The following is a 10,513-nucleotide window of genomic DNA, read 5'->3' as shown; positions in this document are numbered from 1 at the left end:
CTTGAACCCGTAAAAGGAGCGGTGGTGTAACGGTTGGGCTCTAATCCGTGGAAAGAGTCGGAAAGATTTTATTCAAATTCCTAAGAGGCGCTTGGAGAGTGGAGTAGGTTGAGTTTGACCGAACCACTATAAAAATTACGGTGTCTTCTTCTCTAACTCTTTCCTTTTTATTTTTACAATTAATTTAAGCAATTTATTGTATGTTTTTAGTTTGTTCTTATTTATTTGCTAAAATTTGATAGAATTAAATTATCATACTTTTTGTATCTTATTTGTTGCATAAATTGAATTTTTCTTATTATTTATAAAAAGTGTATTAATTAGTTTGATTGGGTTAATTTAAAAAAAAAAAAAGGTTTAATTAAACCCTATTCACCCCCTCTAGGGTTGCCATATCAATCCAACAGTTCCTAGACAGAATAACTCAATTTAACTGCTTTTATGCGACGAGTGTTAGCAATCGCAATTTTTTTTTAGTTTGGCGCATTCAATCGTAATATTGCCTATTCACCATCGCTTTCTCCCATTGTTTTAATAATTTGAGCTTTAATAACTTGTATTTCTACCAGTTATCAATTCACTTACAAAAATATAGGGTTTTAATAAATGATATGATGAATTAAATAGTTAAGTCATGTTGAATTAAATATAATAGACAGAGGGTTATCATTCACTACAGGTAGGGGACACTATTCATAGTTGAATACAATATTCTAAAATTGTAGAAAGCCTAATAAAATTTGAATTAAAGTCCTAGAAACCCTTATTATTCCCTTAAGTTTTATGTTTTTTAAATCTATATTACTTTTCATGTATTTATTCTTTCACCTATTTCAAAGAAATACTTGAGTCGTTAGTCAAATTCAGGATACCAAAAAAAGAAAATTCTAAAAACCATTTTTTTTCTTTTGATTTTTTATGCGTTTTAATTATGTGATGAAGTGAGTACTATATGAAATCTTGTTAATGCATTGTTTTACCTAGTTAAACTTAAGTAAAAGCCTAACTAGAATTCTGATGAGTCTAGGATCGAACTCAGGGATTGCGTTCTATATATGTGTTGACAAATATTGTTTCGATCTTGACGCGAGTTGTTACTAAATATGCGATGATGATATTTTTTTTTCTTCCTAATCTAATATTAAAAGAATGATGTATGTGATGGAAGTTATACCTTTGAATGAAACATTCTATGTGAGCAGTGCAAAATTTGAATGAATAAAAGTAGGGTTGAGAAAAATATTCACTAACATTCCTATGTAAATGCATAAATCATGCGTTCAAGCAACCGACTCAAATTACAACCTACACTTCTCAGTGTATTTAGCCACAATGTCCTATCTCTATGATGCATGCGATGAGTATTTGATGCAAAAAATATTTCTTTATTTCTTAAGATGCTCTCTTCTTGTTTTATAAGGTCTAAATCTTTGGCTTTTTCAAACCTATATTTCAATCTACTTTGAATAATCTCTCGACTCATTCATGTGGTTTATAAAGCATGCATAAAACAAGTTGAACGCATAATTAAGCTTTATTTAGTTCATGTTTGCTTCAATTGTTTTTCAACCCATAAGGAAATTAGTTGCTCATGATGAAAGTCGAGAAAATGGATAAAGGATAGGCTGAAGATGCATTCATATTGAGGCAAATAAGTTTTTCAACGTTTACACAATACATATGCAACTACGACAGAAGAGAGATAAAGAATCGAGTTGTGGTATGCAATTCCTTCCTCCCTCCAACTCTGTAGATGACCGTTTCAAAAGAGTGTTGGAGGTGAAGTTTTCTTTCTACTTCCAAAGAGAAATCCTAAGTTTTCACTTAAGATTTCACGAGGGCTCGAAGAAGAATTACTTTTTGTAGCAAGAATTTAAGGAGTTTTTCCAATGTCTCCGTTCTTCTTTGTATGGAAGTTTCGCAGGGTATTTATAGGCGCCAAGGGGCAGTTTTTCTTCTCTTACTAGTGATTATGTTGATAAGGTGCATTAAATTCCATACCCTGGTGCATTGTCTGCTCTGCGTTAGAAGTTCATTAATTTTTTTGTGAAGCTTTCTTGTTAGCCACCAACTTGGTCTTGTCAGCCCATACGTCATTTCACTCCTCATTGCATGAGGCTACCAACTATGTGATTATATTACCGTCGAGACTTTCTAACGATTGCATAAGAAGGTCTCTTGGACTAAAAAAAACATGATTTTTATAACTTTTGTAAATAGAGGGACTTTTTGCATATATGATCGCATGATATAATTAATTTCTTGAATTTCTCATCAAGCTATCGCATTTTCAAAGCTTTTTCCTAATTGTTTCAGATAAAAGAGGTAAAATAACTTGTATCTCTACAAGTTATCAATTTTCTTCAAAATGTGGGTTAAATTTTGAATAATACACTTTTAAAAAGTACATATGAACTTGCAAATGAAAGTAATATAAAAAATAAGAGTAATTGTTTTAAATGGTAAAACGGTTGAAAATATTTTTAAATATAGCAAAATATCACTGTTTATCAATGTCTATCAATATCTATCACTAATAGACAGTGACATTTTATTATATCTGTAAATAAATTTGTTCATTTTTCTATATTTGAAAACACCCTTATAAATAGTTGTAAATGTCCCGTTTGGTAATCATTTGATTTTTTATTTTTGGTTTTTGAAAATTAAGCTTATTTAATTACCTTACTACTTCTTACAATGATTTACATCTTTCTTAATTACAAATAGTTGAATTCTTAGCCAAATTTCAAAAGTAAAAACAAGTTTTTAGGCCTCATTTGGTAATCACTTTTTGCTTTTTAAAATTAAACCTATAGACATTACTTCTACCTTCAATTTTTTTCTTTATTTTTTTTTTCAATGGTTTAAAAAAAAACAATCCAAATTTTGAAAACTAATTTTTTTTTTTAAAGACTTTCAAGTGGAATGTTAATATGCAACTCTTTTAACACTCAGAGGAAGCATTGGAATTAACCTTCATCATTATTCTTTCTTAATCTCTATGCGTATGGAGGTAATTGCACCTCATGTGATACCTTTGAAGTAGAAGCTATCGCCAATGAGTGTTCCTTTGTGCCAGAGGACTTGAAAGAGCTGCAGTAATCTATGTGTTTTTCTTGGTTTTCACGCGATGGTATTTGTGGTTTCTGCATTGGTTGTGTGTCAGTGTGTTTGTCAAAAAAATATTTTTGTGTCTCATCAATAAACTTGCTTGATTTTTCCTTCGGATCTTCTTTCACGGTGCGACCACTTCTCAATGTCACTTGCCTGAACTTCCCGCATTGCGAGGAACTTTGGTGTTGCTTGGTAGTGAACCTGTGGTATGTTTTTCAACTTTCCAACGATCTGCCCCATTTGAAGTTTCAGGTTTTGAATGGATGTCGCTTTATTTTGCAGATCCGCTTCCTTTTTTTGTATGTATTCTTTCGACAAATTTTTTAAAGGTAAAGTTGTTGGTGATTGCGATGAACTTGATGCTTGTTGATGCCCATTTTGTCTTTGAAGGAACCCAGGTGGTCAATCTCTAGGAACATTGTGATGGTTGGCTTTCCCCTACTGATTTCCTCCCTATGAAAAATTTGGGTGGTTTCGCAAACTAGGGTTGTAGGTATTTGAAAATGGATTATTTTTAACAAAGCAGACCGATTGTGGGATACGTGGGCATAATCAAATATGTGAAGTTCTTCACAGAAAATGCAATTCTCGTTAGCCATCTTCGTGACTACATTCACTTGCTGATTTCTGACATAGATTTTTGTCATCGTCATCGCTTGCAACAGACTAGTCATCGCGTTCACCTACATCTGAAGTGATGTGATGGCATCGTTGCTCTATCCTCTGTCGTTTGATATTGAACCATATTTGTTTCCTTCCAATCCTCATGGTTATTTGAGATGCGATCAATAATGTTTTTAGCTTCAACATAGGTTTTTTCCAACAAACCTCCTGCTACGACAATGTTTATAGCCGTTTGAGATGTTGAGTTTAGGCCATAAGAAAATCTCCATTTGTAAATAATCAGCGATTCCATTATGCGAATAATCTTTCTAGCCTTTTGAACCTTGCCCACGCATCGCTTAGTGTTTCATTTTCTTCCTACTGAAAATTTGTGATCGCCCTTCTCCATCTTGCATTTTCGATAGGTGGAAAGTATTTATTCATAAACTTTTCAATGACTTGTTCCCACGATGTGATTTCACCAGGTTCAAATGAATATGCCCACTTTCTGGCGTCATTGATAACGGGCAGAAATGCACGTTATTACAGTGTTAAGTTATTAAACAATGCAAGTTTACGTTGATAAAAATATATAAGATTGCGTCCAAAAAGCATTAAGTTCACAATATTGTGGTCGCCTGTGTCCATTGCATTAAAACAATTAACTTATGTATTTTTGTGCAGAATATGCGTTGACGCAAGGCGGAAAATGCGATCCAAAAAATCAACGGCCAAGCACATCAAAAGATTATGTTAACGCAAGGCTATGCGGTCATTTGCGCTCGCAAATATTTGCTCAAGAAGGACGTTGCATAGAGTCGATGCAACTTGGTGGGTGCATCTGGGTGAAAAGTGTAAAAAATCACGATGGGACAGAAAGCTGATGACGGTCGATTTCGAATTAAGTTGACAAGCCGTTAATAAACTACTATAGTAAGTACACTCAACTCTTTGGTGACAAATATTCGGCGCATCAGATAGAGAATTAATGTCATCCCATCAGTGCAATCATAAGAGAGAAGAAGCCTTTCACCCCAAAGCTTTATAAATACCAGAGGCCACCTTCAGTAAAGGAGTTCGACAATTAGATAATTTTCCCTTAGACAGAAGTAGCCTTGTTCATAGTTTTCCTTTTACTTATAAGGCGAAGCGAGAAGGGAAGAGACGCCGGAAGATCGCCCAAGTCAGCTCGAGAGAGAACCCAAGAGGCATGGAAAGGCAGAGAGAGGACCGACTCTTGCGAGAGCAAGATTATCTTTTGAGCAGAGTAGAGAAAAACAGTGTAAAAAGCCTTGGGAAGCAAGATATTGCTACCAGGCTCTTTATTCTTATTTCGCATTGTTATTCTATATTTCTATTTTATATCTATAAAATGGAACTTGCTTATCTACACCTGTTCACTCTGTTAAAAGCACGCATGAGTAGTTAACTTTATTGAATGAGTTGAGAAGAACTTAGTTAACATGACCTAGGATTTTGATTACATGCGATCATCTTGTCTTATGTTGTGCCCAACACCCGTTTAGAGCTACTCGAGAGAGAGTCTAAAGAAATAACCTAAGACTTGAGAGAGCTAGGTTAGAATCTAGACTCAAGAGAGTAAGATTAGATCTGCATAAGCAAGAGATATGGACTTAGAGATAAGTTGTTTGCCAACATGCATCGCATGCACCCTAGAGATAGGTTATGGTATTATGCGGTCGTCTTGTATGTGTGTGTGTCATTCGTCATCGCATAGACAAGAATAGAGACTTATATGTAGGTTCTATAGACTTATTGCATATATCGCATGCGTTCTAAAACTAGAAGCCGTAGCATTTACGTTTGTATGTATGTAGCATGATCGCATAACATGAACGCAATCCTAGGAAGTGTTAGCTGAATCCCTTCTCAACCCATTCCCTGCATATTCATCGCATCTTCTGTAGTATTAACTCCGTTACATACATTTTTTACCGCAAACAACAATCCAACAACTCTTGGATTTATTGGTTACCACAAAGTCATCATAAAAATTATTACCGCATATTGTATTCCTTAGTCCCTGAGTTCGACCCTGGACTTACCAGGAAACTCCGTAGGATTTATACTTGGGTTCTCTGAGAAAGCTTTGTTGCACAACACATTTTCCATCATTGTAATCTCTTTTTATTATTTCACTGCAAATTCCTTTCATCATATCACCGCATAAAATAACGCATCAGTCATCACAAAATGAAATGGAAACAAGGTGATTCTAACTTCTTCAGGAGTGATGTTGGGAAATATAAATGTTTTGTAGATTTCGATGAAACTCCTCAAATGAGCATGAGAATCTTCGCCTCGTCTTCCTCCAAATTGACCAGATATCTGAATCATTTGGAGCATCGTAGGTTTTATTTCAAACTTGGAACCGTCTAACATCGCATGATCCCAGGTGAGAAATCATATAGGATTGACGAAGTATAGTCCCTGATGGGTCTTGCGATCATTAGCTAGACGAGTGAGGTTGGCAAGCACATTTGCATTGATTACTACATGTGGCTCCTTTAGATTATCTCGTTGATCGGCCATCCTCTGAACTTTACTTATTTGTCTCCTTTTTTTATTTGCTCTTTTTCTTCCGTGAAAGCTCATCTCGATCTTCGGACAGTGTACAAACTCAGGTGTGGATCCCTCGCTCGTAAAACATTTGTACCTTTTCCACAGATAAGGGTACAATACGCCAAAAACCAATACCTGTGGAAATTATAAACAATAATCTTGGCGCATTTAATTACCGCCATCCCCAGCAACAACGCCAAAAACTTGATACGTTTTAATTATGCGATGAAGTGAGTACTATGTGAAATCTTGTTAATGCATTGTTTTATCTAGTTAAACCTAAGTATAAATCTAATTAGAGTCTTGGTGAGTCCAGGGTCGAACTCAATGATTGCGTTCTATATATACGTTGGCAAATATTGTTTCGATCTTGACACGAGTTGTTACTAAATATGTGATGACGATATATATTTTATGAGGTCTAAATCTTTGGCTTTTTCAAACCTAGATTTCATTATACTTAGAATAATCTTTCAACTCATTCAAGTGGTTTATAAAACATACATAAAACGAGTTGAACGCATAATTAAGCTTTATTTAGTTCATATTCGCTGCAATTGTTTCTCAACCCATAAGGAAATTAGTTGCTCATGATGAAAGTCGAGAAAATGGATAAAGGGTAGATTGAAGATGCATTCATATTAAGACAAAAAAAGTTTTTCAACATTTACATAATATAGATGCAACCATGGAATAAGAGAGATAGAGATAAAGAATCAAGCTGTGGCATGTAATTCCTTGCTCCCTCCAACTCTGTAAATGACTGCTTCAAAAGAGTGTTGGAGGTGAAGTTTCCTTTCTGCTTCCAGAGAGAAATCCTAAATTTTCACTTAAGATTTCACGATGGCGTTGGCTTTTTGGCTCTTAATCTCAAATTAATTAATCAATGTTTTGATGATAACAAACTCAATTTTTAATTACTGGAAATTTTAGTGTTTTAATATGTCCATAGCATAGAGCTCGGAACAATGATTCCAACACCTCTTGAATCACTCAAATCGGAACTAAAACAAAGACGATATGACCGAAATAAGTCTATAGAGAAAATATCGTGGTGGATGACGTGACATAACCAGACCATTTGCATGTAGACATGTGGCAGCATATTGGTTGAATGGTGGTTTATTAAGAGATTAACATATAATGGACTTTTGATTTTTGTATTCATTTTAAAAAAATGAAATTTAAAATAAATTTAGAAGGAAAATAAATTTAATATTATTTTATGTTTGTGTCTAACGCTAGATTTTTTTACACATGGTATGCTTTTTTTAATTGACTTTTAAAAGAATGAATTTAAAAAGAAAATGAATTAAAAGGAAAATGAATTTAATATTATTTATGTTTGTGTCTAACGACTGGTTTTTGACACATGGTATATTTTTTATTTTTTAGATTAATTTTAAAAAGAAAATGAATTTAATATTATATTTTGTTTGTTTCTAACGACTAGTTTAGTTTAAAATCTCTACCATCGATTTTTCTTTTCCAAAATTCAATGGTCCAAATTAATTGTGGTTTCTAAAATTCTTTTCATCTCTATATAAACCATCTTCCTCTCCAAATTTTACATTTCATAATCATCTAAAACTCAAAAGTTTCCATTGTTGCTCTCTCTAAGCTCCTTTTTTTTTTTCTTTTCATCTTATTCTTGAGATAGTGTTATTGCATTGTGAAGATAAATTTGTTGAGTGCTTAAACTTGTAAATCCACTCTAGTGAGAGTTGTATTGTGTTCTTAAAAAATTCCAACATTTGTAACGGTTTGATCCTAAACCTTGGAAAGGATCGAGTTTGCTCATAAACCCGTAAAAGGAGCAGTGGTGTAACGATTGGGCTCTAATCCGTGGAAAGAGTCGGAAAGATTTTATTCAAATTCCCAAGAGGCGCTTGGAGAGTGGAGTAGGTCGAGTTTGACCAAACCACCATAAAAATTACGGTGTCTTCTTCTCTAACTCTTTCCTTTTTTTTTTTGCAATTAATTTAAGTAATTTATTGTATGTTTTAGTTTGTTCTTATTTATTTGCTAAAATTTGATATAATTAAATTATCACACTATTTGTCATCTTATTTGTTGCATAAATTGAATTTTTCTTATTATTTATAAAAAGTGTATTAATTAGTTTAATTGGGTTAATTTAGATAAAAAAAAAGGTTTAATTAAACCCTATTCAGCCCCCTTTAGGGTTGACATATCGATCCAACAGATGGCTCGAAGAAAAATTGTTTTTTTGTAGCAAGAATTTGAGTAAAGTTTTTCCAATGTCTCCATTCTTCTTTGCATGGAAGTCTCGCAGGGTATTTATAGGCATCAAGAGGGAACTTTTCTTTTCTTACTAATGATTATGTTGATAAGGTGCATTAACTTCCATATTCTGATGCGCTGCCTGCTCCGCATCAGAAGTTCCTTGACTTTATCGTGAAGCTTTCTTGTCAGCCACCAACTTGGTCTTTGATTTGACTTTCATTGCATGAGACTACCAACTATGCGATTATATTGGCGTTGAGAATTTCTTGCGATCGCATAAAAAGATTTCGTGCACCAAAAAACACGATTTTTATAACATTTGTAAATAGAGGGACTTTGTGAGTGTATGATCGCAAGATATAATTAATTTTATGAATTCCTCATCAAGCTATCACAATTTTAAAGCTTTTTCCTAATTGTTTCATATAAAAGGGGTAAAATAACTTGTATTTTTACTAGTTATCAATTTTCTTCAAAATGTGGATTAAATTTTGAATAATACACCTTTAAAAAGTACATATGAACTCGGAAATGAAAGTAAAATAAAAAATATGAGTAATTGTTTTAAATGGTAAAACGGTTGAAAATATTTTTAAATATAGACAGTGACATTTTATTATATTCATAAATAAATTTGTTCATTTTTCTATATTTGAAAACATCTCTATAAGTAATTGTAAATGTCCTGTTTGGTAATAATTTGATTTTTGAAAATTAAGCTTATTTAAATACCTCTTTGTTTTTTTTTTTTTTTACCAATAGTTTAAAAAACCAATCCAAACTTTGAAAAAAAAAAGTTTTTAAAAACTTGTTTTTGTTCTTACGATTTGACTAATGATTCAACTATTGTATTTGAAATATGCAAATCAGGGTAAAAAATTGAGAAAAAAATATACATAATTTTTTTTTAAAAAAACGAAATTTTAATTTTCAAAAGTTAAAGGATTGTTGTCAAGCGAGACTCGATCAATTATATACGATATCACAAGAGGGAACAAGAGAATTATGACCAAACAGACATGAAAAAAAACATAATATAAACTTTAAAACAATTCACTATTTTCCTCAATCGTCGAGAAAGAAAAACAATTCACGATATTGAAAATCGAGAAAGAAAAAACACACAATACCAATACACGATTTCATAGGTTAGGAGAAAAAGAAAAAGAAAGAAATCCATGAACCAAAATCGACCAAAGTTAACAAAAGCAAAGTTGGAAGAAACTTCCTAGAATAAAATATAATGTACAATAATTAAGGGAAGAAAAAAAAGAACAAATAGCAATAAATTCACGTGAAAATTGCTCCTAACCAACCCATCAATAGAAGCAAACCAACAAATTTGGGCCCTCTTTGATTTTTATTTTGTTTTAGCAATGATGAAGACTCAATTTCGTTACTGTTATTATTATTGTTTAGATAATATGACAATATTTTGATTTGTGTATTTGGAGATTCGCTCAATTTCATCTTTAATACTTAATTTTAGTTTTTGTATTTTTAGTAAATTTTCGATTTAGTCCATTGAAATTAATTTTTATAAAAAATGGTTAATAGAAATAATAGTTTTCATGCACAAAAAATATAATATATAAATACGTTTTCAGGTTTTATAATAAAAATGCTAATAGATGGTAATTAAAAAAAAAAACAATAATAAACTAGCAAGAAGGACTAAGTTAAAGATTTATTGAAATTACATGAACTAAGTTTGAATAAACTTTAAAGTATATAGATCAAAATGATATTTTAACCAAATATTTAAGAAAAAATAACTAAGACAAACATAGTTCAATTTGGAGATGTTCACAAGTTGGATTAGTTTGTGTTGGGTTGAAACACCTTTTAAACTCATTTGTATGTTTATTCAACCTAAATAACATTATTAAATAACGAGTCCAAAATGAAACGAGTTGGGTTGGTTCAAATTACTCGAGTCAATTATTTAAGTTTTTGTTCTAAA

Source organism: Benincasa hispida, chromosome 9, assembly GCF_009727055.1.
Source record: "Benincasa hispida cultivar B227 chromosome 9, ASM972705v1, whole genome shotgun sequence".
Lineage (NCBI taxonomy): Eukaryota > Viridiplantae > Streptophyta > Magnoliopsida > Cucurbitales > Cucurbitaceae > Benincasa > Benincasa hispida.
This window is presented reverse-complemented; position numbering follows the sequence as displayed.